This window comes from Dipodomys merriami, unplaced genomic scaffold, assembly GCF_024711535.1.
Source record: "Dipodomys merriami isolate MVZ:Mamm:240054 unplaced genomic scaffold, mDipMer1.0.p SCAF_1979, whole genome shotgun sequence".
In the NCBI taxonomy this organism is placed as follows: Eukaryota; Metazoa; Chordata; class Mammalia; order Rodentia; family Heteromyidae; genus Dipodomys; species Dipodomys merriami.
In genome coordinates, this window is record NW_027203358.1 from 24,209 (window position 1) to 52,071 (window position 27,863).

General features: G+C 37.8%; 1 long non-coding RNA gene across 13 annotated transcripts in view; it reads left to right on the forward strand.

Annotated features, from left to right (window-relative positions):
- LOC138831465 (uncharacterized) overlaps nt 1-27,863 on the forward strand; it is a 44,221-nt gene that overhangs the window by 13,548 nt on the left and 2,810 nt on the right. For 2 of the 13 annotated variants that reach the window (XR_011373323.1, XR_011373318.1), the window contains 8 exons: nt 2,298-2,499; nt 2,759-2,898; nt 2,993-3,142; nt 7,682-7,764; nt 8,589-8,728; nt 9,715-9,818; nt 12,921-15,617; nt 27,057-27,226. This is a non-coding gene — a long non-coding RNA (uncharacterized lncRNA). Of the gene's footprint in view, nt 1-2,297; nt 2,500-2,758; nt 2,899-2,992; nt 3,143-7,681; nt 7,765-8,588; nt 8,729-9,714; nt 9,819-12,920; nt 15,618-22,243; nt 22,363-27,056; nt 27,227-27,863 lie in introns of all 13 variants that reach the window. The other 11 variants (XR_011373322.1, XR_011373329.1, XR_011373324.1 and 8 more) reach the window with 11 other exon arrangements.

Consider the following 27,863-nt stretch of genomic DNA (forward strand, 5'->3'; position numbering starts at 1 on the left):
TGTGAAATGTTGGTAGAATTTGCAACATTCTAATATAGGCTGATAATAGTTTTGATTATAAACAAAATGGGGTGATTATAATTTTGTACTATATTGTAATATGCTGTATATAATATGGTTATGTCAGTGTGTTTTACAAAGCCAAAATTAAGGTATTAACAGAAGTAGTGAAGTAGTATAATGAACCACATCTCTCAGCTAACATGAAGACTTAACTATCTTTTAGGACTTAACTCTTGGTTAACCTTCCTCTCTACCCTATCACTTCCCTTCACCTGGCTTCTGCCATGTAACAAATTACCCAAATCCTAGCAGTTTAAAACAACTATTTGCTCATAATTTTATGAATCAGAAATTCAAGACAGGTATTATTTAATACTTTAGTGAGTTTCTAGACAATGGCTATCAGATATTTTCTGGGCTACATCATCTGAAAGCTTTGTCAGCATAGATGTACATAATGGAGCGTTTGAGGTTCTGGATCACTAATGCTGGCTGATACACACTGTGATGACTGAAAGCCCTATGTGTAATCATCTAAAGACTTATTTACTCACTGTGTAGTATCTGTGCTGAACTAGACAGAGATCATTCTTTTATCTAAACTATTACCATAGGGGCCCTCCAGCTGAGGTGGGGAACAACTAATGCCTTTTGTTTGCTGTTCATTTTAGTACAAGGTCTCAATTATTTCTAGTTTCTCAGCTTTTTGTGCACCTGGGACTATAGGAACACCCCTACCATGTTAGGCTCAATCCAGTTTTTTGGTGTGTGTGTGTGTGTGTGTTTATGTGTGTGTGTGTGTGTGTGTGTGTGTGTGTGTGTGTGTGTGTGTGTGTGTGTGTGTGTGTGTGTGTGTGTGTGTGTGGTGTATGTTGGTCTTAGAGATTAATCTCAGACCTTGGGCACTGTCCCTCAACTATTTTGGTCAGGACTAGTGCTCTACCACTTGAATCACAGCTCTACATCCAGCCATTTGGTGGTTAATTGGAGATCAGGTTCTTACAGACTGGGCTGGTTTAGAATGTTGATCCTTAGATTTCAGTCTCCTAAGTAGCTAAGATTACAAGTTTGAGCTACTGGTGCCTGGTTCCCTTTGGCATGTTTGTGTGGGGCATTAGTGGAAGGGGGTGTAGAGTGGGGTGAGGCAGGGGAGTAGGAGGGCAAGGATGGTAAGGGGAAACAAAGGAGGAGGCAACAATGCTTGATAAGAAACATACTCATTACCTTTACCTTGCTCATGTAATTGTAACCCCTCTGTACAGTATTTTCACAAAAAAAAACTTATTAATAGCCGGGTGCTGGTGGCTCAGACCTGTAATCCTAGCTACTCAGGAGGCTGAGATCTGAGGATCGCGGTTCAAAGCCAGCCCGGGCAAGAGGGACCGTGAGACTCCTATCTCCAATAAACCACCAGAAAACCAGAAGTGGCTCTGTAGCTCAAGTGGTAGAGTGCTCGCCTTGAGCTGAAGAGCTGAGGGACAGCGCCCAGGCCCAGAGTTCAAGCCCCACGACTGACAAAAAAAAATTAATAAAAGAATTCTTTTTAATCATTCTATAATATGATCTTATGTTCATTGTAGCCAATCCCCATTTGCACATAGGCAAATAGACAGCTGTCTATTGGTTCCTCCATAGTACAGCATTTATACAGGGTTGTACTTCATGGCTGTAAGCACATTCCACTGATGAGAAACCAGTCTTCACCTTATTTCTTTTTTTTTTAATTTAATTTAATTTTATTTGTGAACATACTATACAGAGGGGTTACAATTACATGGGCAGGATAATGCGCACATTTCTTACCAAGCATTGCAGCCTCCTCCTTTGTTTACCCTTCACATCCCTTCCCAGCCTCCCCCTCCCCCCATTCCCAATTCTTCCCCTCCCCTCCCCCCACCCCTGCACCGACATTGTAAAGCTCATTTTCGACATGACAATTTGTACTTCTCATTGTTGCAACAGGTCCACCTGTATCCTTAAACGACTTGTTTTTCCCCATCTCCTTCACAAGTTATACTGACATCAAATATAGTGAAAGCAGGGGTTATACTGTGGGGGAGGGACATACAAAGCAACAAGGAAATAATATTATAAATGCGTTAGAAACACATGCATGAAAGAAAAAAAACATTAAAATACATATCTAAGGGTTCATTTTCCTAACATCACTTTATCTGATCTTTTCTGCTTGACTCATATATATATTATATATTGCAAATAAGGGAAACCATGGGACTTCACATTATTTCTTAACACACTTTTCCTCTGACCTATTTTGTCCTCTCTCCTTAAAGGAAACTGGCAGTCCTTTTTCTGGCAAAAGTCGTGCCCTTGCTCCTGACTCATGGCTTCTCTATCGACTGGGGAATAGGCAAAACTGAGTTCACCTTAGAGAAGCCTGGATAGTGAAGCACAACAAGGAAAGGATTTCTTACTTATGTTTTGTGTTGGATTTTGTGTAGCTGTCCTCCAGCTATGCAAGTATCATGAGAAAAGGTATTTCTTTTTTTGTTACTGAAGTTTTATTATGTTTTGAATATAATTGCTGTAAAAGATGCAGGAGGCATGGTCCTTCCTCCTTCAAATACTGCCTGCTCAGCCTCCACACATTCCCTGGCTGTAGAGTTGTTCAGTGTTGAGGATAACTGAAAAAGATATTTCTGATCTGAAGGTATTACATTGGACTACTGACGTTTCTTTTTTATTTGTTGTTGGTTGTGGGGCCTGAACTCTGGGCCTGGGTGTTGTCCTTCAGCTCTTCAGCTTGAGTGGCTTGAGCCACAGCACCACTTCCAGCTTTTTTCTGCTTATGTGGTGCTGATGAGATGAAACCAGGGACTCATGCATGCAAGGCAAACACTCTACCACTGAGTCAACTTCCCAGACCTATTCAAGGTACTTGATAACACTACTGGAAAACTATAGAAGGTATCTGTGAACATTCTATTCCTTTGTGAATCACCTAACCCATTAGGTTTTCTGTAATTAGTCATAGCATTCTTCAGAGCAAGAAGGAAGATGTGATACTTAACTGTGCCTACCCATAAGAGGTTGCTATTGGGAAGTTTCTTGGGTCTCCTGTTTGGTCTTCTGGGAACACTTTTTCACCAACTTGTTCTTAGACTGTGGATCTGAATAGGTGAGTACCTTCTTTTCCTTCCTTGCTGTGTAACAATGTCAGTCATGTGGGTTGTGTGATATTTTTTTGTGCCTCTTATTTCTTTCTTTCTTTAGTACCATTATTGGGGCTTGAACTAAGGATTGGAAAAGTGTCCCTGAGGTTGTTTGTGTGTGTGTGTGTGTGTGTGTGTGTGTGTGTGTGTGTGTGTGTGTGTGTGTGTGTGTGTGTGTGTGTGTGTGATGTCTAGTTCTCTACCACATGAGGCTTTGAGTAGCTAGGACCATAGGCATGAGCTACCAGCATAGTGTCTCTTTTCCATACAAAACTTTACAGCTCACAAGACTAGAAATAACCTTTGTCTTGGTCATCATTGTTTCTTTAGCCCTTAGCAGAGGCTATGTATATAAAACTGCCTAAAATAATTTGTTAATTGAATTGTGAATGAATAGCTCTCATTTAGTGGTAGCTTATTTGTTTTATTATTTTAACACTGGAATATTTTTCACTATATCAATACTCAGTATAGAATAGTTAAAGAGTGTGTCAGGATATGAGTATAGCAAAGGAACTTCCAAGTTGAATAATTCTAAAGTAATCTGGATTTGAGGTGATTACACAAAGAATAATACAGTATCCCTAATGGTATAGAAGGGCCAGAAAACAGCAAAACAAAAATTTCATGCCTTCTACAATATGCACCAGTCATGTTTTAAGAACTTCTGATGAAGAATAACCAATGTTTGATTTAAAGGCAATTGATTGATTTTTTATTAATAAGTTTTGTTTTTACTGTGAAAATACCATACCAGAGGGGTTACAATTACATGAGCATGGTAATGAGTACATTTCTTATCAAGCATTTACCTCAAGATAAGGACTTAAATTGTTTTTCTTTCTTGCTATTGTTTCTAACATATTTATAAGATGATTGATTTCTAGTTTAGTCTGCCAGTTATAATTTTTTAAAAGCTCCAGAAGCCATTTCAGTTATATATTAATTTCCTTCAAGAATTTTCTACTTTACCTCATTGTTTTTCATATCCAGCTTGGCTTTATAATTAAACTTTATTTTGGGGCCTATTGGCTTTATGCCTAATAAACTTGAAGCACTTTTTATATATCTATGTGAACTTCAACATAGATTTCCTTTTTTCCCCCTCACAGAACTCTGGTGCCTAGACAAATCATGCTAAACAACTTGAAATACATTTTTATCATCTAATCTTTTCTTTTTACTGTGAAAATACTGTACAGAGGGGATACAATTACATGGGCAAGACAATGAGTACATTTCTTATCAAGTATTGTAGCCTCCTCCTTTGTTTCCCCTTCCCATCCCTTCCCATCCTCCCCCCATCCCCCACCCAATGCTCCCTGCTACCCCCCTGCACCAAAGTTGTAAAGTTCCTTTTCGACATAATTACTTGTACATCTCACTGTTGCAATGGGTCCACCTGTATCCCTATTTAAATGATTTGTTTTTATCCTTTCCCTCCACAAATTATACCGACATCAAATACAGTGAAAGCAGGGGTTATACTATGGGGGAGGGGGACATACAAAGCAACAAAGAAATAATCTTATAAATGTGTTAGAAACAATCGCATGAAAGAAAAAAAACATTTGAATACATATCTTAGGGTTCATTTCCCTAACATCACCTTAATCGACCTTTTCTGCGTGACTCAGACATATACTAGGTATTGCAAATAAGGGATACCATGGGACCTATGTTTCTTTGGGCCTGGCTTACTTCACATAATATAATTTTTTTCCAAGTTTTTCCATTTCCTAACAAATGGGGCAATGTTGTTCTTTCTGCTGGAGGCATAGAATTCCATTGTGTATATATACCACATTTTCTTGATCCATTCATCTACTGTGGTGCATCTGGGTTGGTTCCATATCTTAGCTATAGTAAATAATGCTGCAATAAACATAGTTGTGCTGGTAGCTTTAGTGTGGTCTTGTTTGTAAACATTTGGTTAAATGCCCAAAAGTGAGATTGCTGGGTCATAGGGGAGCTCTATGTGGAGTCTTTTGAGGAACCTCCATACTACTTGCCAAAGTGGTTGAACAAGTTTACAATCCCACCAACAATGCAGTAACGTAATCTTTTCAACATCATAACAATCCTGGTGATTTTTCCAAGTTCTTAGACAGTAACCTACAATTTGACTCTTATTGGCTTTCAATCTATTAGTTTGATTTGTGGATTATAGAGTCATACTTGATATATGTTAAAATCTCAGTTTGTAGAGCTTTCTGTCCAACTAAAATGACTAGAGTTATTTAAGAATCATTCTAGAAAACCAAGTACAGGGATTATGTAATGGAACAACATCCTAAAACATTTTTAACAATGGAAATATGATTTAACTGCATCAAAAATTATTTAACATTATAGAAAAAAACAGAAGTAAGCAAAAGAGTAACTCCTAAATCAGTTATTCTTATTTTAAAGGGGATTAAATTGAGGTTGGAAGCTTGGATTAGTTGGTAGAGCCAATGAGCGAAAGCAGAATATACTGATTTAGAGTTCCAGTCTTGGACATAAAATTAAAAGAAATCAAAGGGATTTGACAACTTAGACAAATTCACCATATAAACAATGAAAAATCACTAGATTTTTTTTAGTGTATCAATTTAGAACCAATTTATAAAGACTGGGTATTGTGTGACAAATTTGTTTGATTTGCTTAACATAGAACAACAATGGATTTTTAACTTTCAATAGATATGTTTTTCTATGCGTTCAACATGATGTATATATTTAAAAGGGCTGTTTACCAGGTCTTTTTACAAAGACTGTCAGGATGAAGTGAGTGTAGTCATTCAAGAAACAAAAGCAAACATGGCCCATTTTCCAATGGTTTTAGAAAAAAAATACAAAGCTCATAACAAAGTTATGCACAACTCCTACATTGGAGAAGAATCAAGATAATTCATAAATATTTATGCTCTACATAATTCAGACTGAAATATTTAATACTACCCAGAAATATTTGTAGTTTAAATTAAAAGTCTGATTTCCCTTTTTCTTTTACTTTGCTCTAAGAATGAACTGAGTAATAAATACATGGAAGTTTTTGGAAAAAAATAGATATAAGTATGTATTTTTATGGGTCTGACTTTTCCATATGCAGTGCAAGAATCCTAAGACCCACCAGCTTAGGAGAAATGGGATCTGTAAGGATCCCATCCAGACAAGTCAGTTGATCTTCTTTCTCCTCTATAGAAGGTTCTGTATACGAACTTCTGAGAGAGTACATAGACTGAGAAGATCTTTCGTTACAAAATATAAGGCAATGTAGTCAGAAAAAACAACTTTTTCCTTCTATTTCATTCCTTTATCATTTCTACCCCAGATGGCTCCCTCATCTATTTATGAACTTGCTACTGAGATAATAAATAAGAATACAAAAGTGGAGCATGTGTTTATTTGAATTTCTTTTCTGTATTTTTAAAAATATTTTTGCTCTCTGAAAGCTTATCTGGATTAGATGTATATAATGGTGCAGTTTTATTACTGGTCATGCATTTTAGGTGCTACATGCTGTGATAATTCAGGCCAAATCTTCACAGATCGAAAGGCTTCATTACTCTCATGTGTGGTCCCTGGACTGGAACAATTAAAGACAAGGACTGGTACCTGTACTGCCTCCATGAAGCCTCTTTACCCTGCCAGTTGGGGAGCTACTAATGCTTTTTTGTTTGCTGTTTGTCTGGCTTATGTTATATTTGGCTAGGCTTATGTTCCTGGGCTCAAGTAATTCTTTCTGCCTCTAATTTTTTAATAGCCTAGATTACAGACATACCCTACCATGCCATACCCCATGCAATTATGATGCATCCCATCTTGGGGTCAATGTGGCAAACCCCATTCTGATACTTGGCCCCAAGAGAGACTACTTACTGGTTCTATATATGCATATAGCTTTTCTGTACACATTACAAAAAAGATATGATGTATGATAGCATTTGTAACATTTCTTGTCATGTTTTGGAGTTCCTGCAGTGCAGCATGTATCAGTGGCTTGTCCCATGATGCTGCTGAGCTTGTGCCACTGATGAGAAGCCACACTCTTCTAAGTCTTACTAAAATACATTTTTCACCCTAAAGTGAATGGGCAATTTCTTTTTGGCAAAATTCCTGCTGATTCTCCGGTTTCATGGCTCTTCCACCCACTTGTCCAAAACTGAACCTACTCTAGAGAGGCTAGACCTTTGAAAACTATGGGGAGAAGCTTCCTTGCTAACAGCAAGTGCAGATAAATGTCTTCTAGCTTACTGAATATTGTCTTATCTCATTATGTCTATAGACCTCCAGCTGCTCCAGGACAGTATAAAAAAGACATCCCTCACCTGAGGTTATAACATGGGATACTCAGGGTTCTTGATCACTACTAGGAAACAAGGCTCTCTGAGACCAATCCATTCCTTTGTGACTCACCTAACTCCTCAGAGATAAAGGGTTTAGACCAAAAGCATCTTTAGAGGAAACAGGAAAGTGCTGATATTCAACTCTACCTATCTAAAGGAAGTTGTTATTCACAGGCTTCCTGGGTTCCTGTAAACTTTCCTTGTCTGTTGGGAAAACTTTTTGTATCAGCTTGCCCTTCAATTGTGGACTTGAATAGGTGAGTACAATTGCTTTGCACCTTGTGGAATTAATGCTATTCTTTACTTGTTTTGTGTGGTAATTGTCTAATGACCCTTTTCTGTAGAAGACTTACAGTTTATAAGACTAGATATAATGTTTTTGCTCAACACTATATCTCTAGCTCTCAGCTCGGCCCAATAGTTCATTCTTGCAATCCTAGCCACTCTGGAGTCTGAGATCCGAGAATTACAATTTAAAGCCAGACTGAGCAGGAAAGCCTGTGAGACCCTTATATCTAATTAACTTATGTAAAAGTCAGAAGTGGCTCAAGTAGTAGAGCTTTAGCTTTAAGCAAAATAGCTCAGGGACAGCACCCAGGCCTGGAATTCAAGCTCCAGTACAGCAGATATACCCATGTCCCCCAACCCACAAAACTGTTCAAAATATATTTGTTAAATGATTAATGAATGAATAGCATTGTATGAGTGATAATTGTTTTCTGTTCTTTATTTTGAAAGTGGCATATCATAACTTATATTGATATTCAGTAAAATAATTGAATAATCATTCAGAATAAGAGTAGCAAAATAACTTCCATGATTAGTGATTTCTGAATGTAGCTGTAGGTTGAGGTGATAACACATCTCAAAATGTCCAAAATGGAATTAGGTGAACCAGATGAAGGGAAAGCAAGGCAGCCATTTCTGTCTGTCCTGTCTACCAGTCATTAAAAAAAAAAAAAAAACTTCAAAAGCAAGGCAGCCATTTCTGTCTGTCCTGTCTACCAGTCATTAAAAAAAAACTTCATGAAAAATAATAACCAATTATCATATACCTTTGATGCCTTATTTTTTTATACAGATTGTTTTGAGGTTTGGAGAACTGGGAAGGCATATATTTGACTTAACAGAAAGAAGAAAAGGAAATCTAAGATCACACATCTCTGATTATTCATCTGTAAGATGTACTATTGAATTACATTGTACTGAGAAATCATTCAGGTGAGCAAGAAAACTAGCTAAGTTAGTTCTTAATACTTATGTCTGGGAAGAAAGATGAGACAGATGAGGGAACCATATATGGCCTAAAATTGGTCTCACCTCAGGGGATACATGATACCCCACAGAGAAGATTAGAAAAAAGATAAGAGCAATAGTACCAGAAGATTATGGTTAACAGATCCTAATAAGGTAAGTGAAGTAGTACATAAAGCACCAAGAGAATAGATTTCTAAGATATTGTTTAAAAGCCTGTCCAAATTCTTGAGGACAGAAGAATGGGCAAATTTATAAAGTATTTTGAAGGCATAGTGCTGTAAATTAATATAAAAGTAGGCAATATAAACAGAGTTCTGAATGATTTGCTTGAAATTTGGATCTCTGAAACCTTGGATCTCAAAATCCTTGGGGGTAGGATACACAATTATACCTAGAAAAAGACAATAGATTTCCAAGGAAAATCCTCAAGGAATGGCCAAGAAAAGCCTCAATACTAATAATGTTATTATAATATGATTATATTATATTGTAATATTAATATTAAGTTCTGATATTAATAAAAAATTCTTCTTAAGAGAAAAATGTAAATATAAGCCACGGATTACTGAGGATCTCAACTAACCACCCAATGAGTTTTCATCATTGTGGGAATTCATGGCAGTTAGACGGGAAATAAAACACCCTTGGCTCTGACAACCAAAAAATTTGGAGGTACCATAAAATGACCATGTAATGAGGAACCCTAAGAAATTAGCCATACTTGCAATGATATATGGTCAGACAAATGCATATGTAGCTATACTTGAAGACAGTAAAAAAAACTTTACAAGTAAGTACACAAGAGAGATTAAAAAACTTTACTAATAAGTACATCAGAAATCTCAGTCATTAATGTACACCAGAAGTATGTCATTAATACATTAGCTGCTTGCTATATGATGCATGATACATCACAGATCTTTAAATATTTATTGTAACTATTTTGACAGCACAAGATAACATTCTGGACAAAGTTAATTCCATTTCAGAGCCCCATACTCTTCACAGTTACCTCTTCAACTCAAGAGAGAAAACACATCAAACTAAAACCTAGGTAAGTTAAACCTATAGATACGTAGACATGAAGTTAATTGCAGGAAAAATAGAGATAATTTTGAAAGAAATTATCCTCAGGGTAACCAACATACAAACATTTAACATGATGGAAACAGGAACAATTGCTTTTTCCAATCCTGGGTATGGCTCAGCACTTTTGTTCCTTATGAGAAATCTATGAATCCTCCTGCTTATAGTGTCAGCAGAAATAACAGAATAAGGTCATGCTTTTCTACCAGTTTCACAGTGAATAATATGATGCTTTACTTCTGCTTTCTCTTCCTTTTTATCCTTCTGCACACCCATTACACCCTTTCTGCCTACATCTTCCTCCTCCACCTTCTCTTGGGCTACTGAGGATCAAACTCAGGACCTCTCACTTGTGCTAGGCAAATGTTCTACTATCCAGATGTTCTTTTGAAATCATGCATTTGACTTATTCTTATAACTGCTGATAACAAAAAATCAACTCTAGAAGAAAGACAATAAACTTCAAATCTCATGATGAAGTAGCCAATTGAAGAAATTAGCATTTAAAGGAAAGCTTTACTTTTCAGATAAATATTCTATTTGTATAAGAACATAAGTTCTTTTAAGAGTCAGACTTCTTTTGATGATCATCAAAATTAGAGATGTAAGATAAACATTGCTAAAACTTACTAGTAATAAGTTTTTATTATTGTGAAAATACCATACAGAGGGGTTACAATTACATGAGCAAGGTAATGAGTACAATTCTTTTTTTTGGGTGGGTGGTCCGGTCATGGGGCCTGAACTCTGGGCCTGGCACTGTCCCTCAGCTCTTCAGCTCACAGCTAGTGCTCTACCACTTGAGCCACAGCACCACTTCCGGCTTTATTCTTTTTGTTTATGTGGTGCTGAGTAATCAAACCCAGGGCCTCATGCATGCAAGGCAAGCTCTCTACCACTAAGCCACCTTCTCAGCCCATGAGTACAATTCTTATTAAGCATTGTTGCCTCCACCTTACCATCCCTGCCCTCCCATCCCGTGCTCTCGCACCCCCGCCAAAGTTGTAAGATTCATTTTTCGACATAATGTCTTGTACATAATGTCATTGTAAGAAATTCTAAATCCATAACCACCTTAATCTTTTCCCCCAAACTGAGTCAAATTTTATTGGCTCTACCAGGTAATTATTTAACTGTATTTTCCCATTATGTATTTTAAATTTGAAGGATGTGAATAAGTTGCAAATGAAAAAAAATGTGCTACTTTCCTATTTTTTATATTGTATCAATTTACTTCTTAATTCTAAACATTGTAGATCTGAGCTTTCAGAGACTGAGCAGCCATAATAACTAGGATAGAACTAAATGTAGAAGGGTTGACCAAGTCAATAGGATACTTCGATGTATTTTGATAGGCTTCAGTTTTTTAATGTGTTGATTCTTTTACTTATAATATTTTCTTAGCCCTTCCCTTATTCGTTCTTGTTTACTTCCTTTGTTTCTTGTTCCCTCTTTAACTCTGCCAAGTTATACTGCTCTATTTTTGATTCTTGATTCCAAAGATCTGGTTTTACTCCATGCCTCAAAATTTTAAGTTGTACAGAATCAATTGCGCAATATTTACTAAAATCTGTTCCATGTATTAGAAGAAGACAGTGGCTGAAAAACACCATTATCTCCTAATGAAACAATACTCTTGTTACAGTCTTTAGACCAATGAGGCTTCTCTTGTATTTCTGAAGACTTGCAGTAAAATAAAAGGGAGATTTCTATTTCACTGGTTTTCAGTGCCCTTGCCATGGTATTTTATTTTTTTTTTTTTTATTTTTGTGAACATACTGTACAGAGGGGTTACAATTACATGCGCAGGATAATTCGTGCATTTCTTATCAAGCATTGCAGCCTCCTCCTTTGTTTACACTTCACATCCCTTCCCAGCCTCCTCCCCACCCTCCAACCCAATCCTCCCACCTCCCACCCCCACACCAACGTTGTAAAGCTCATTTTCGACATGACAACTTGTACTTCTCATTGTTGCAACAGGTCCACCTGTATCCTTAAACGACTTGTTTTTCTCCATCTCCTCCACAAGTTATACTGACATCAAATATAGTGAAAGCAGGGGTTATCCTGTGGGGGAGGGACATACAAAGCAACAAAGAAATAATCTTACAAATGCATTAGAAACAAATGCATGAAAGAAAAAAAACATTAAAATACATATCTAAGGGTTCATTTTCCTAACATCACATTATCTGACCTTTTCCGCTTGACTCATATATATACTAGATATTGCAAATAAGGGAAACCATGGGACCTATGTTTCTTTGTACCTGGCTTGCTTCACTTAATATAATTTTCCCAAGTTTTTCCATTTCCTAACAAATGGGGCAATGTCATTCTTTCTGATGGAGGCATAGAATTCCATTGTTTATATATACCACATTTTCTTGATCTTTTCATCTACTGAGAGACATCTGGGTTGGTTCCATATCTGAGCTATGGTAAATAATGCTGCAATAAACATAGTTGTGCTGGTAGCTTTAGTGTGGTCTTGTTTGTAAACATTTGGGTAAATGCCCAAAAGTGGGATTGCTGGATCATAGGGGAGCTCTATGTGAAGTCTTTTGAGGAACCTCCATACTGCTTTCCAAAGTGGTTGAACAAGTTTACATTCCCACCAACAATGAAGTAAGGATCCCTTCTGTCCACATCCCTTCTAGCATCTGTTGTTGTTAGAGTTCTTGATTTTTGCCATTCTAACTGGAGTGAGGTGGTATCTCAATGTTGTTTGATGTGCATTTCTTTTATGGCTAGGGATGTTGAGCATTTCTTCATGTGTCTATTGGCCATCCTTCTTTCTTCTTCAGAGAAGTTTCTCTTTAAGTCTTTAGCCCACTTATTTATTGGACAGTTGTTTCTTTGAGGATTTGTTGTGGGGGTTTAATTTGTTGAGTTCCAAGTATATTTTAGATATGAGACCCTTGTCTGTTGTATGGCTAGTGAAGACCTTCTCCCAATCGGTGGGCTTTCTATTGATCTTGCTAGCTATGTCCTTTGCCATGCAGAAGCTCTGCAACTTCATGCAATCCCATTTGTCCAAACTTTCTTTGATTTGTTGTGTTTCCAGGTCTCTATTCAGAAAATTTTGGCCTGCTTTCTTCAAGGAAATAGAAGAGGCAATCCAAAAATTCATATGGAACAATAAAAGACCCCGAATAGCAAAAACGCTCCTCAACGGAAAGAACACTGCTGGAGGAATATCAATACTAAATTTCAAACTCTACTATAAAGACATAGTAATCAAAACAGCTTGGTATTGGCATAAGAACAGACCTCAGGACCAATAAAATAGAATTGAAAACCCAGAAATGAACCTACAGACCTATAGCCATCTAATCTTTGAAAAGGGAGCTAAAAAAATAGAATGGAAGAAAGACAGCCTCTTCAGTAAATGTTGCTGGCAAAATTGGTTAACTACTTGTAGAAAACTAAAGCAAGATCCTTATATATCACCCTACACCAGAATCAATTCCAAATGGATCAAAGACCTCGAAGTCAAAGCAGACACTCCGAAAACATTACAGGATGGAATAGGAGAAACCCTAGGTCTCCTTGGCTCATGCCGAAATTTTCTGAATTGCCATGGTATTTTCATGCACTGAAAAACTGCAGAGAACCCATGTCCAGAATTCCTTCCCAGCCAACTCTTGGAAACTTTCACCTTAAAACCAGTGTTCAGATGCCTCAAATATCTATCTTTAAGTCCCCTTTTTCAAAGGATAGTCAATTGAAAGTTGCTATATTATCATCATTTAAAGTATTTTTTCTCTGGAAATACTAGGATTTGAAATCAAGTCTTTGACATGGTAGTCAATTACTCTCTCTTTTTTTTTTTGGTCCGGTTGTGCGGCCTGAACTCTGGGCCTGGGAGCTGTTCCTCAGCTCTTCAGCTCAAGGCTAGCGCTTTACCACTTGAGCCACAGTGCCACTTCCGGATTTTTTTCTTTTTGCTTATGTGGTGCTGAGGAATCGAACCCAGGGCCTCAGGCATGCAAGGCAAGCGCTTTACCACTGAGCCACCTTCCCAGCCCCCTCAATTACTCTCTTATGAGCACAGAAGTGCTTGTGAGTTTTGAGATAAAAATCTCTGGTTTTGGCATGAGCCAGCATAGGCTGTAATCCTCTTGTTCTTTGTGTGTGTGTGTGTGTGTGTGTGTGTGTGTGTGTGTGTGTGTGTGTGTGTGTGTATGTGTGTGTGTGTGTGTGTGTGTGTGTGTGTTTGTGTCTACGTGCCCTAGCTGAGATGATAGGTGTACACCTCTACACTCTTTCTGGTTGAGAATAGGGTCTTGTAAAGTTTTGTCTCATATTGACCTTGAACAATGATCTTCCTCAGTCTAATGAGTAGGGATTGCAGATGTGAATCACCATGCCTACCTTTTCTTTTCTTTTTAAAAATGCCTTGATGATTGTACTGTTTTATTATTCCCATTGGAAACATTATGTGACAAATTCTATTCAGTTACTGATTCATCTTACTCATTTAGGTTTTGAAATTTCAATATCATTTCCTATAACAATAGATGGCAACATTTTGCATTAAGATTACAGACATTCTGTTTTTTTTCTTGTGTTTTGCAGCATGAACTGCCCTTACTCAACCCTATGCTAACAAAGTAGGCAGCAGAACTCAAAATGCAAGCAAGCAAAAGAATACTGAGTGAAATCCACTTTGAGTGAAATGCATCAGTATAGCATTTTTGAATGAGAAAATAGCAAGCAAGTTTAAATGAACTAATTTGTAGAGATTACCTTTGTCTCACTGCATTTGCATTCTTTTCATATTGTCATTCTGCACCATAGTTTGAGGAACTGTAACAATTTAGAAAATGAGTCAAGTTAGATTAAAAATGCACTAAATGATACCAGGAGGAAATCAACTGTTGTGTTGGGAATGTTTTGATATCTTCCTCTTACATTTCTATTTCCCTAAGAAAGGAAGACAAACTTCAGATCTATCATTGGATTCTTTCCAAACTATAACCATAACTTTTGCTTATATATCTTCAGAATTGTATTCTTGGAAGATGTATGGTGAATCTGAATTTGACAGTGTTAATCTCCACCTCTCAAGATACAGGCTTCAGTATAGTAGTACTTGTTTATTGTTTATGTCTAGGTTAATCAAAGCCTTTTTTCTCTATTTTACCTCTCTTATTCCCAAATATCTATTGATACTTGATATATTTATATAGACATATTGTTATCAAATATTTAAAACATGCATAAGACATTGTTGAGCTATTTTTGGGAATTTGAGCTAATATACATACTATTGTGAGGATAATAATATATCAATAACCTATTGATACTTCTACTCCACTTCCCAATTTTCCCAAGCACTAGTCATATTTATACATGAACATATTTCATGATTTTTGAGATCCAAACACAGTATTGTATTGTCCTGCTGTCATGCAGTAAGTACATAGAAAATGTTAATGGAATAAATTTATTTGGTACATGTTTTGTATAAGGCTCTGCTTTGAGAGCTGGACGCTTTCTTTTGGAAATAAAGTGAGGCTGGGCACTGGTGGCTCACACCTGTAATCCTAGTTACTCAGGAGGCTGAGATCTGAGGATCACGGTTCAAAGCCAACCCAGGCAGGAAAGGCCATAAGACTCTTATCTCCAATAAACCACTCAGAAAACTGGAAGTGGCACTGTGCATCAAGTGTTAAGAGTGCTAACCTTGAACTGAAGAGCTGAGGGACAGCATCCAAGCCCCATGACCAACAACAACAACAAAAAGAATGGAAATAAAGTAAGACTAAGAAGGTGATTGGGTCCTGGCTTCAATGAGCGTATTTAAAAAACATGATGACCATTTACACTTTTAGTTGTCACGAGAGAGGAGGGGGGAGAAGTGTAAGAATTCTAGCCTCAAATTTAAAAAGGAGATATGTAAATTTAAAAAGTAGAGGGCTTGACTGTGTGGTGAAAGATGGAGTGACCTGTTTGAGAAGATTGTGCTCAGTTCCTGTAAAAGTAAAATGCTAGTTATGGATGTTTATTTTCCTTTTATGTTGAGGCAGGAGACAAGAACTTAGAATAGGAATATATAAATGCTTGTGGAGGCTTTTAATATTGAATAATTAGCAGCAAATATATTTCTGCTCATATATCTACCTATCTAGCTATTTATCATCTATCTACATAAATATATACGTAGACTAACATTGTATGTCTGAATGTCATGATAAAAAGTATTGTATTATTCAATCACCTACTAGCTAGTTTATATGTTTCTTCACTTTTTAAGTTATGAATTAGCATGGTAAACATCATCTTAGCTTATCAATTGCCTCTCTTTTATTGTTTTGTTACAGCCAGTGGGTTAAAGGGTACTAGTACTTTTAGTGCTTTTTGTATATATTTTCAAAAGGTCTTTTTGACAATTTATATTACTCTGAGTATAATATATGATGTTATTTGACTGAAACAAGTTTTGTTTTGCCTTTTGTGCCTGTATTGTGTATTGCCACAGCCCCTCTTCTGGTTTTTTATTATTTATTTACATATAAGGCTCAAGGATCTTCTTGCTTGGATTGTCTTTGAACTAAGTGCCTCAGATATCAAGCTGAGTAGCTCGGATTAGAGGTGTGAGTCACTACTACCAGCCTAGGAAGATTTCTTTTTAGTGAGTTTTGAGACATTTGTGTGTGTGTGTGTGTGTGTGTGTGTGTGTGTGTGTGTGTGTGTGTGTGTGTGTGTGTGTGTGTGTGTGTGTGTGTGTCTGTTGGTACAGGGCTTGAACAATGGGGTCTGGGCACTATTTTTGAACTCTTTTTGCTTGGGGCTAGTGCTCTACCACTTGAGCCAGAACTTTTATTTCTGACATTTTGGTGATTAATTAGAGGTGAAAATCTCATGGATTTTCCTGCCCAGATTGGCTTCAATACTCAAATCCTCCTAAGAAGCTAGAGTTACAGTTGTAGCCACTGGCACCCAGCTAAATTTTTTTTGTTTTTTATATTTTGATTATCTTCAAGTAGTTGTACAAAGGGTTTATCTGTCAATGTACCAGTTTATAAGTACAAAGTATCTTACTCAATATCAATCCTATCATCATTCTACCACCTCCCTCTCACCAACCCAAGCCATTTCTTCAACTTTCCTCATTTCATAGGATATGCATTGAATATTATCACTGCATACTGCCATTACTACCCACTCTTCATTCATTTACACTCCTCCCCTTTACTTTCCCCTGTTATATTTCAATTTCCAGCTTCATTTTGTTGAGCTACCACTCTGCATCTGAAAGCTTAAAAATATTTTTACAACATATATTACCTATCAAATATGTTGCAGATTATTTTTTTTCAAATATGTTATTCTAGTTTTTGTTAGTGATATATACCAACGTACTATTTTATGCCAAAATTAGTCCATCTTTTTTTCTTGTTTCTGATATTTACATTTTGCTTTAAAGTTCCTCCCTGACTCCACAGTTAGAAAACATAATCTCTGTTTCCTCCATATACATTCATAATTTCATTTAAATAACATCAATTTATTTATATTTAAGCTCTAAAATGCTGATGTAATGGCACTACCTTCCCTATTATTTTCATCGAGATAATAATAGTTTTATTTTATTTTTTGTGCTAGTACTGGGGTTTGAAGTCAGGAACTTGCTTTTCTTACTTGGCTTTTTGTTAAAGGCTTGAGGTCTACCTCTTGTATCACACCTTCACTTGTGGCTATTTTCTGCCTAATTGGCAATGAAAACAAGCAGATAGACAAGGTTGGCCCATATAATGCTGTACTATAAGTAAGCTTATAGGAGATACATAGTGTAAATGGGATCATTTTTCTTGGTCTTGTTTGAATATTTTCAGTTCTTTACATAATATGTTATGGCTTACATCTTTGCTGTTTTTGTATCATATTGCAGACTATTTATGTGCTGCTGCTATCTTTTGATGGAATTACTTGTACTTTATGAATAGAAAGGAAGTTTTAGAGGGTGCCTTCTTAGAATGAAAATGTAAATGTAAGCCATCTTTCTAGAGATGGTGTTTTGTGTCCTTTTCTTAAATATCTGTAAAGCTTCCCCAATGCTTTGTCTTTAATCAACTTGTCATGAAAAAATATCCAGGCCTTTGTTACCTATAGAAATCTCGGGCTGTCGTTAATGATTTCTCAAAGACACAGTATTAGTATTGGCCAGCAAGAAAGTCCGTAAGACTATAATCTTCAGAAGACCGGAATTGACCCTGTTTCTAGTGGTAGAATTTTGAAGAGACAACACCCAAGCCCAAAGTTCAAGGCCCACAACCGACAAAAAATAATAAAATCCGAAGTGTAGCCGGGTGCTAGTGGCGCACTCATGAACAGTCCTCAAAACCTGAAATTAGAGATGTGGCTCAAAATGGTAGACCACTATCCTCGAACTAAAGAGCTCAGTGACAGCACCCAGGCTGAGTCCAAGCTTCATGACATCAGTGATGAAGAACAACAATCCAAAGACAAAACTAAAACCACAAACAAAAAACCCCACTAAAGTGTACACAGAGGTCATTTTCAAAGCAACACAAATACATGAAGTTTCATGTGCTTTCATTTAAAGTGTTGTAGTTTGTGGGTTATGTTTAGACCTATGAGGTTTTTTTTTTAACTTGGCATATTTAAAAATATTTTTATAATTATATAGTTGATGTACAGAATGGTTACAATTTCATAAGGCAATTAATGAGTCCATTTCTTTTGGACAATATCACCCCTTCCTCTGCTCCCTCCCAATTTTCCCATGCCACATTTTATAACTACAAGTGCCAACTCCTAGGACATCATTTATTGTAAAATTATTTACTGTGTCAAAATCACCTGACAGAATTCTTCAGTGAAAAAAAAATTTGGTCTAGAGGTTTTAGGAGGAATTAAAAACTTTTTTAAAAAATTAATTATATATTGAAGATTTTTATACATACTAATGTTTCTTGAAACCAGATTTTGCAGATGTGATGTTTCCTTTGTAGTTTTCCCCCCTGCCAGATTCTATTGTGCACCATTTTAGTTGGTTTCTTTCTTGGTTTTTATTTATATAGGCCATTTCTTTTTTTTTAATATTTTTTGGCATTTTAATTAATTTATTTATTTTTGGGTCCAGTCGTGGGGCCTGAACTCTGGGCCTGGGCGCTGTCCCTCAGCTCTTCAGCTCAAGGCTAGCACTCTACCACTTGAGCCACAGTGCCACTTCTGGGTTTTTTTTCTTTTTGCTTATGTGGTGCTGAGGAATCGAAACCAGGGCCTCATGCATGCAAGGCAAGCGCTCTACCACTGAGCCACCTTCCCAGCCCTATATAGGCCATTTCTTTCAGTAATTATCACTGTAAATTAATTATACAAAGACTAGTTCTTGTTGTTGTTGTTTTGTTTTGTTTTGTGCTAGAGATCTAACCCAGAACCTCACATGGTCTATCAAGACCTGTAACATCCATATCCTTTTTTTGTTTTTTTGAGACAAAAAATTTTACTGTAGAGATGGCTTTGAACTTGCAGTCCCCTTGCTTCTGCCTCCACAGTGCTGAGTATTACCATTCCCCATTATACATAGCTTTAAAAAATTACTTTATTGATGTTTTAGATGTGATATACAGTGAGGTTACATTTACATATGTCAGGTGATAAGTACATTTCTTTCCTTTTCCTTAGTATCATCTGTTCCCTCATTCTCTCTTGCCTTTCTTTCCATCTCCTCCACTAGTTGCTTGGTTCACTTACATCAATGTCCAATGCAGTTGATGAGCCCCACTGCTATCTATTTTTACTTGTCTTCCACTGATTCTGTGCTCTGTCCCCACCTTCTTTCACATATGCATGTGAATACACCATATATGAGGTAAAAAAATAGAGTCATCTAAAAATGATAAGACAAATTAAGAAAAGGTCCTTTGTTTTCTTTGGAGTTCTTTTCAATATGTGTATGATTTTATATATATGTCTATGATTTATATATATATACATATATATATATATATATATATATATATATATATATATATATATATATATATATATGAAGAGCTGCTTGTGTATTACATTTTGGTGCTTTTCTCCTAAGGCTATCCTCTTTTGGTCTCACTATATATCTGTGTCTAGAACCCTGTATACTTGATCATATCTTGTTGTGCTTTAAATCTAACATCTGCATATCAGAGAGAACATGCACCTTTTTTGTTGCTGTTGTTGGTCATGAGGCTTGAACTTTGGGCTTGGTCGCTGTCCCTCAGCTCTTCAGCTCAAGGCGAGTGCTCTACCACTTGAGCTACAGCGCCACTTCCATTTTTCTAGTGGTTTATTGGAGATAGGAGTCTCACAGTCTTTCCTGCCCGGGCTGGCTTTGAACTGTGATCCTCCTGAGTAGCTAGGATTACAGGCGTGAGCCACTGACGCCCAGCTCATGCACCTTTTGTCTCCATAATCTTGGCTTACCTTGCTCAACATGATTTGTTCTAGTTACATCCATTCCCCTACAAATGCCATTATTTTATCCTTTGTAATGGCTGTTTAAAATTCCATTGGCTATAGGTACCACATTTTTTGTATCCATTCATCTGTTGTGGGACATCTGAGTGCTTCTTGTGGGAGGTTGTGAATATTGCAGCAATGAATTTGGATGTGCAGGTATCCTGTTCATATTCTGGTTCATGATGCTCAGAGTAAATGCCTAGGAGTGGTATGGCTGGATTTTGGGAAGGTCTATGTTTAGTTTTTTGAGGAACCTCCAGACTGCTTTCCAGAGTGGTTGTATTAGTTTACACCCTCCAGTAGTGCAATAGGTTCCTTTTTCTCCACATCCCCGCCAGCATTTGTTTTTGTCTGAATTCAGAATATTGACCAGTCTAACTGGGGTGAGATGGTATCTCAGGACTGTTTTGATTTAAATTTCCTTTATGGCCAGGGATGACAGTTTCTTTGCCATTTTTACCTTGTATTCTAAGAAACCTCCTTTGAGGTCCATTGCCCATTTAGTGATTGGTTTATTAGACTTGGGAGGGGCTTAGTTTCTTGAGTTCCCTGTTTATATGGAATATTAGGCCTTGTCTGATGTATTGCTGGTAGAGATTTTTCCCAATTGATTGGCTGTCTTCCTTGTTTAGTACCTATGTCTTTTCATTTGTCCAGTCTTTCTCCAATCTGTAGTTCCCCTGGGATTTGATTTAGGAAATTCCTGCCTGAGCCTATAAGTTCTAAAGTCTCTCCTACACTGTCTTACAGTAGTTTCAGAGTTTTGAGTCTGAGGTTGAGGTCTTTAATCCATTTTGAATTGATGTTAGTGCATGTTGACAAACATGCATGTGGCTTCCTGGTTTTTCCAGCACCAATAGTTGAAGAGGCTATGTTTTCCCTACTGTATGTATTTGGATCCATTGTTGAATATCAGATAACTGAAAGTATGTGGTGTTATTTCTAGGTCTTCTAATCTCATTGGTCTTTGGTTCTATTTTGGTACTAATACCAAGCTGTTTTTATTACCATGGCTCCTTGTAGAACTTGAATTTCTTTGCCTATTTTAGGTCTTTTGTTGTTCCACATGAATTTTTTTATTTGTTTTCTCTATTTCAGTAAAGAACACCATTGGGATTTTGGTGGGGATTTCATTGAATGTTTATATTATTGGGCCATTTTTTTTTCATTTTTTTTTTGGTTGGTCATGGGGCTTGAACTCGGGGCCTTGGTCCTGCCTGAGCTGGCTTTGAACTGTGATCCTCAGATCTCAGCCTCCTGAGTAGCTAGGATTACAAGTGTGAGCTACTGGTGCTTGGCAGTATAGCCTTTTTCACAATATTGATTGTACCTCTCCAAGAACATGAGAGGTCTTTCACTTTCCTAGTGTCTGATTTCTTTTTTAGATGTATATAGTTTTTACTAAATAGATCTTTTACATCTTTGGTTAGGTTAATTCCTATATATATATATATATATTTGAGGCTATTGCAAATTGTGTTGTTTTCATGATTTCCCTTTCTGCTTGAGCATTGTTGGCATACACAAAGGTTGCTCATTTTTGTGGATTAATTTTGTATCCTGCTACTTTGCTGAAGTGGTCTATTATGAGTTTGGGAGTGGAGTATTTGGGGTCCTTCAGGTATAACAGCATGTCATCTGCAAATAAGGATAGTTTCATTTCTTCTGTCCTTATGTGGATCCCTTGAATGTGCTTTTCTTGCCTTACTTCTCTGGCTAAGGATCCTGTAACCATATTGAAGCAGAATGGAGAAAGTGGGCATCTATGCATTGTTTCTGATTTTAGGGAAAATGGTTTTAGTTTTTCCCCATGTAGTATTCTTTTGGCTGTTGGTCTATGATATATTACTTTTGTTGCTTTAAAGAATTTTCCTTCTGTTCTTTGAATATAAGTGCCTTATATTCTTTGAATAGGAGTGGATGGATTTTGTCAAAGGCTGTTTGTACATCGGTTGAGATGATCATGTGGTTCTTGATCTTGGCTCTGTTGATGTGCTGAATTGCATTTATGGATTTGCATATGTGGCATGTAGGTATGTATGTATATATCTTGTGTATGTTTCTTGCATCTGTGGGATGAAGCCTACTTTGTAATTTTTCATGTGGCATCCCAGATCTTGTTGTTTTGTCTCCTCCTCCTCCTCCTCCTCCTCCTCCTCCTCCTCCTCCTCCTCCTCCTCCTCCTCCTCCTCCTCCTCCTCCTCCTCCTCCTCCTCCTCCTCCTCCTCCTTCTTCATTTTTGGTAACCTCACAAGTGGTCTGTCAATTTAATCACTTTTTAAAGAAGAAGCTTTTTGTTGTATTAATTTCAGGTATATTTAAAAAATTTCTATCTCGATTTCTGCCATAACCTTTTTTAACATCTCTCTCCCTTTAGATTTAACTTTTTTCTTCCTTTTCTAGCAATTTTAATTATATCATGAGATTATTTACTTGAGCTGCTTCTGTTTTCTTTATGCTTAGGTCTTTCCCTTCAGCACTGTTATTGCTGTATCCCAGAGGTGCTGTTGTGATGTGTTTCCATTTTCATTGAATTGGAAGAACTTTCTAATTTCTTCTGTGACCCAGGTCTTACTCAGTAGTGTGCTGTTCAGCCTCCCTGTATTTGACTAATTTCTACAGTATGCTTTGTTCTTACAAACTAGTTTAATTCCACTATGGTCTAATAGGATGCAAGGGATTATGTCAATTCTCTTTATTTGTTTAGGTTCTTTATGTGAACTATAAAATTATCTATTTTGGAGAATGTTCCACAAGCTACTGAGAAGAGGTTATGGTGTCATTTAGTTCAGAGGCTTCTTGGCTTGTTTTGTTTGATTGACCTGTCCTTTGGTGAGAATGGAGTGTGAAACTCTCCCACTATTATTTTGTTTGGGTCTTTCTTGTTCTGTAAATCCAAGAGTTTTTGTTTAACACATTTAGATGCGCTATTGTTTGGTGCACAGACATTGACCACTATGATTTTCTCTTTATGGATCATTCCCTTTATTAATATGTAGGGACCTACATTGTCTTTTTGTACTGATTTTAATGAGAAGTCTGTTTTTTATCAGATATCCATATGGTGACTACTGCCTTCTTACAGGGTACATTTGGGTGGAAGATCTTTTCCATAACATGACTTGGAGTTTGTTTTTACTTTGGCTGTGAGATGGGTCTCTTGGAGACAATAAATTAATAGATCTTGTTTTCTTTCTTTTTTTGCTATTTATTTATTTATATTGTGAAAATACTGTACAGAGGGGTTACAATTACATGGGCAAAGTAATGAGTACATTTATTATCAAGTATTGTTGCCTCCTCCTTTGTTTCCCCTTCCCATCCCTTCCCATTCCTTCCCATCTCCCCTCACCCCCTAACTCCCCCATGGATCTTCTTTTCTGAGCCAGTCTGTAGTTCTTTTTCTTTTGATTGGAGAATTTGAGTGTGTTAATGTTTAGGATTATTAGAGAGAGATGTGTTATGTTATCTGCCATTTTCTTGTTTTCTTGTTGCTTCTTTCCTTTCCCTGCACTTACTAAATTGATCTTCTAGTGATTTCTGTCTGATATGATTCCCTGATCTTAATTGTTTTCTTCAGATTTTATTCTTCTTTTATTATTTTTTGCAGTGTGGGTTTAGTGTTCATGAATTTCTTTAATTTTTGTCATGAAAGGTTTTCATTTCGATAGCTTCTCTGGGTACACCAATTTGAGTAGGCAGTTGTTGGAAACTACATTATCAGGCTCTTTGCATTGAGGGTTTATGTGGAAAGGTCCTCAGCGATTTTGATTTTTCCATTGTAATGTAATTCCTTCTTTGATTTTGTGGCATTTAAAATCAGTTCCTTGCTACTCAGGTCTAATGGTTTTACTATGATATGTATAGAAGTGTTCTAGGATCGTGTCTACTAGGTGTTCTATATGCTTCTGTTATGCAGGTGAGATTTTCTCTCTTAAGATTGGGGAAATTTTCTGTAATGATCTTATTGAATAGGTGTTCCATTACTCTTTTGAAATTTTTCCATCTCACCTATCCCAGTTTATATGTTGATTTGAGTTCTTGGCTTTTTCTGCCAATTCTTGGATTTCCTTTTGGTAATTTTTGAGTTCTTTTTTCCATACCTATTAATTGCTGTTCCAGATTCTCTGTTTTATCCTCAACTCCTGATATTCTATTTTCCATCTCACTTATTATGTTACCTATAGCTTCCATTATGGTTTGCATTGTGGAAATTGACAACTTATGGTTCCTATATCAGGTCTCATTGTTAATTCTATCTTTTAATGAGGTATATACTGTGTCTATTTTTGTCTGTATCTTTTTTGAAGTGTTGGAATTTCTTTGATATTTCTTTTTGTGTTCTTGAAATTGCTTTTCCATCTTCCCTTTTATTTCATTGGCCAATTTGGCCATCATTTCTTTACTGGTTCCTTTGTCCTCCATTTCTTCTTCCTTGTTACTGTAGTTCTTTCCTGGATTGCTGCTGGCTTTTGGATTTGGTTTGTTTTCTTGACTGTCCATGACTCTTGTAATCTTTCCTTTTGGTATATGCATTTGGGTTCAGGGATTGTCGGTGCTGTAGTCTAATCTTTGTCTGTTGGCCCAATTTTTGCCTGTCAGGTACCAACAGCCTTCACTTTGCCTGGGCTGGTTTACACTGGGTAGGGTAACTGAAGCAGGGTCCCCAAGCTGGCTAGCACCTGTGTGCATAATCAGCCCTGGGATAACTGAAAGGAGCTTGGTCTGGTCTGCAGCGGGGACTGAAGTTAGCTTCAGGAGTCTGGGTTAGGCATTGGCTTCAGAAGGATTGGGGTCCTCACTGTGCACAGGGCTTTTTTTGTGCCTTGGCCCTGGGTTGGTTCTCTTCCAACAAGTGACCAGCAGTTGGTCTGGTGCATCTTGTATGTGTTTACATGTGCTCTGCCTGTTACTCATACATTTACTCTTTTTGCAGTTCCAGACAGGGACCAGTGGGTCCTGGCAGGGTTCAGTGCTGCAGCTACCAACAAGGGTGTGCTCTGTTGGTGGACAGCATGTACCTGTGATTTGACCTGCAAATGTTTAATGGGCCTGCAGTTCTCGTCAGGGTTTGGCACCTAGGCAGCTTGCACTCCTGTATAGGGCTGGTGCATGCATTCACTTGGCTGTTCCTGGTGGAAATGCTCTACAGGTGGCTGGTTAGCACACATGTTTGTGTTTTCTGACAGGAGAGCCCTCTACCAGTGCCTGACTTGTCTGTTAGGGAGGGCCGAGATTTGGACTACTCTGGGATGAGGGGGCATGTCCCTGTGGGTGAGTGAACGTTGGTTCTCACACTGACCTTTCTCTGGATAGCCAGTGCTATGGGGGATACAGGGTCCTAGCACCTGTCTAGTTGGAGTTCCTGTAGCCTTCCACTGGAAGCCAGCAGTTGGGGTGGTGGGAATATGGAAGGGCTCAGGCCTCTTTGTGTGCTTCAAGTGTGTTGTTCCTTCTTAGCAGGGAGAGAGGTCCAGATCAACCTCTGTGGGTCACTAACCAGTGCTGCAGTACTGGTCTCCTGTGTGGGGTGAGTGGCTCCAGCCTGATACTTACTGATCCTAGAACTGGTTTTGGATGACTGTCAGTGCTGTGGCAGATTTCTGTATCTATTGTTGCAGATTTCAGGTTGGTAGGCCACTATGTTCCTTCATATCAATTGTGGGCTGAGCAGTGGGGCAGTGGGAGCTGTCTCTGACTGGGTGTTGCTGTGCCTGGTCTCTGGTCTTGGTCTCTGCCCGGTCTGTGTCCAGTGCTATGGGAGTTTTCTGTGTCTGCCTTTTGAGATTGGCTGGTGTTCCTGAAGACACAAGCAGTGGGCCCCTTTCAATGCTTAACAGCACTGCCATGAGGGGTCAGGGGGTGGACTTTGAGATTTTCCATCTTTGTGTGTGCAAATTCCTGTGATTCTCTGCATGTTTGTTTATTCGTTATTGTCTATCTCTTGGGGGAACTGCATATGGGACCCTAAGTCTATTTGGTTAGAGAGAACTAGGGCCATTCTCTATTGCTTCAGTGCCATTTTTATACATTCAAAACTTAATTTCAGTAGTAAATACATGATTATCTAGGTTATTCTTTAAGTAATATGAGTCTTTCAAAGGATTGTTTTAATTTAATTGTTGACCTTATAGTCATCTCTTTTTGTTGTATGAGAACCATTTTTTTAAATTTTGGGTCTGGTCGTTGGGCCTGAACTCTGGGCCGGGGCGCTGTCCCTCAGCTCTTCAGCTCAAGGATAGCGCTCTACCACTTAAGCCACAGCACCACTTCCAGATTTTTTTCTTTTTGCTTATGTGGTGCTGAGGAATAGAACACAGGGTCTCATGCATGCAGGCAAGCACTCTACCACTGAGCCACCTTCCCAGCCCCATATGAGAACCATTTTAGACAACTATAACATCTTATACTTCTCCAAGGATTATTATTTCTTTTGCCTGTAGCAGTTTAGATATGATAAAGAACAGAAGAGAAGTACAGTTTATCATATTTACTTAATGTTCCAGGGCAGGGGGTTGTGTTTTGTCAGTCAATCTGCATCAGAGGTTGGCCCAGTAAATTCCTTAGCTTCTTTGAACTTCTGTCTCCTCTTCTACCAAGTGGGAGAAGTTAATGCCTACAATTCAAAAGAATCCATTGAGAGAAGGTGCTGAAATCATCCTAAATTCTACTAAATAATGGCTGTTATGATCAATAAAGTTAATGATACACATTCTTTCTGGGACAGGGGGTGAAATGTCAGACAGACAGGAAAATATCAATCTGCCTTTATTTCCCCTTTTGGCTGGAAGAATGGAGCAAGCCTTGCTGTAGTTAGAACCCTCAGAAGAATCTGGATCATGCTAAGCAGATGATCTGCTCAGGGATGCAGGCAGCAAACTCCACTGAGCCATATGGGTGAGTGGAGATGAAGTTCCAGGAAATGTAGCGCCCCCTTTCCCCTGCCCCCCCCAATCACCTTTCTGGCCTTTCAAATGGTGGGAAGTTGGAGGCATAGAAATGGAGGGACAAAGGGTGAACCAATGCTGTAACAGTACTCAATGGACACTTTTAAATGAACTATCCAACTTACTGGTGGAGATGGGAGTGGAGGAAACACTGCAAGAGAGCATGGGAAGGGGTGACCACTGGCTAAGAAGAATTGTCCTCATGACTTGACTTATGGAACTGTAACCCCTCTGTGCATCATTTATTTTATAATTACAAGGATGTTTTTTCTTTTTTTGTCAGTCATGGGGCTTGAACTCTGGGCCTGGGCGCTGTCCCTCAGCTCTTCAGCTCAAGGCTAGCGCTCTACCACTTGAGCTACAGCGCCACTTCCGGTTTTCGGGTGGTTTATTGGAGATAGGAGTCTCACAGACTTTCCTGCCCCGGCTTGCTTTGAACCGAGATCCTCAGATCTCAGCCCCCTGAGTAGCTAGGATTACAGATGTGAGCCACCAGCTCCCAGCTAGAATGACATTTTTTAATGGTAGCAATTTTCAACTCCAGCTATCTATTCCTCCAGATGCAGAATGAAACCATCTATTCTTTA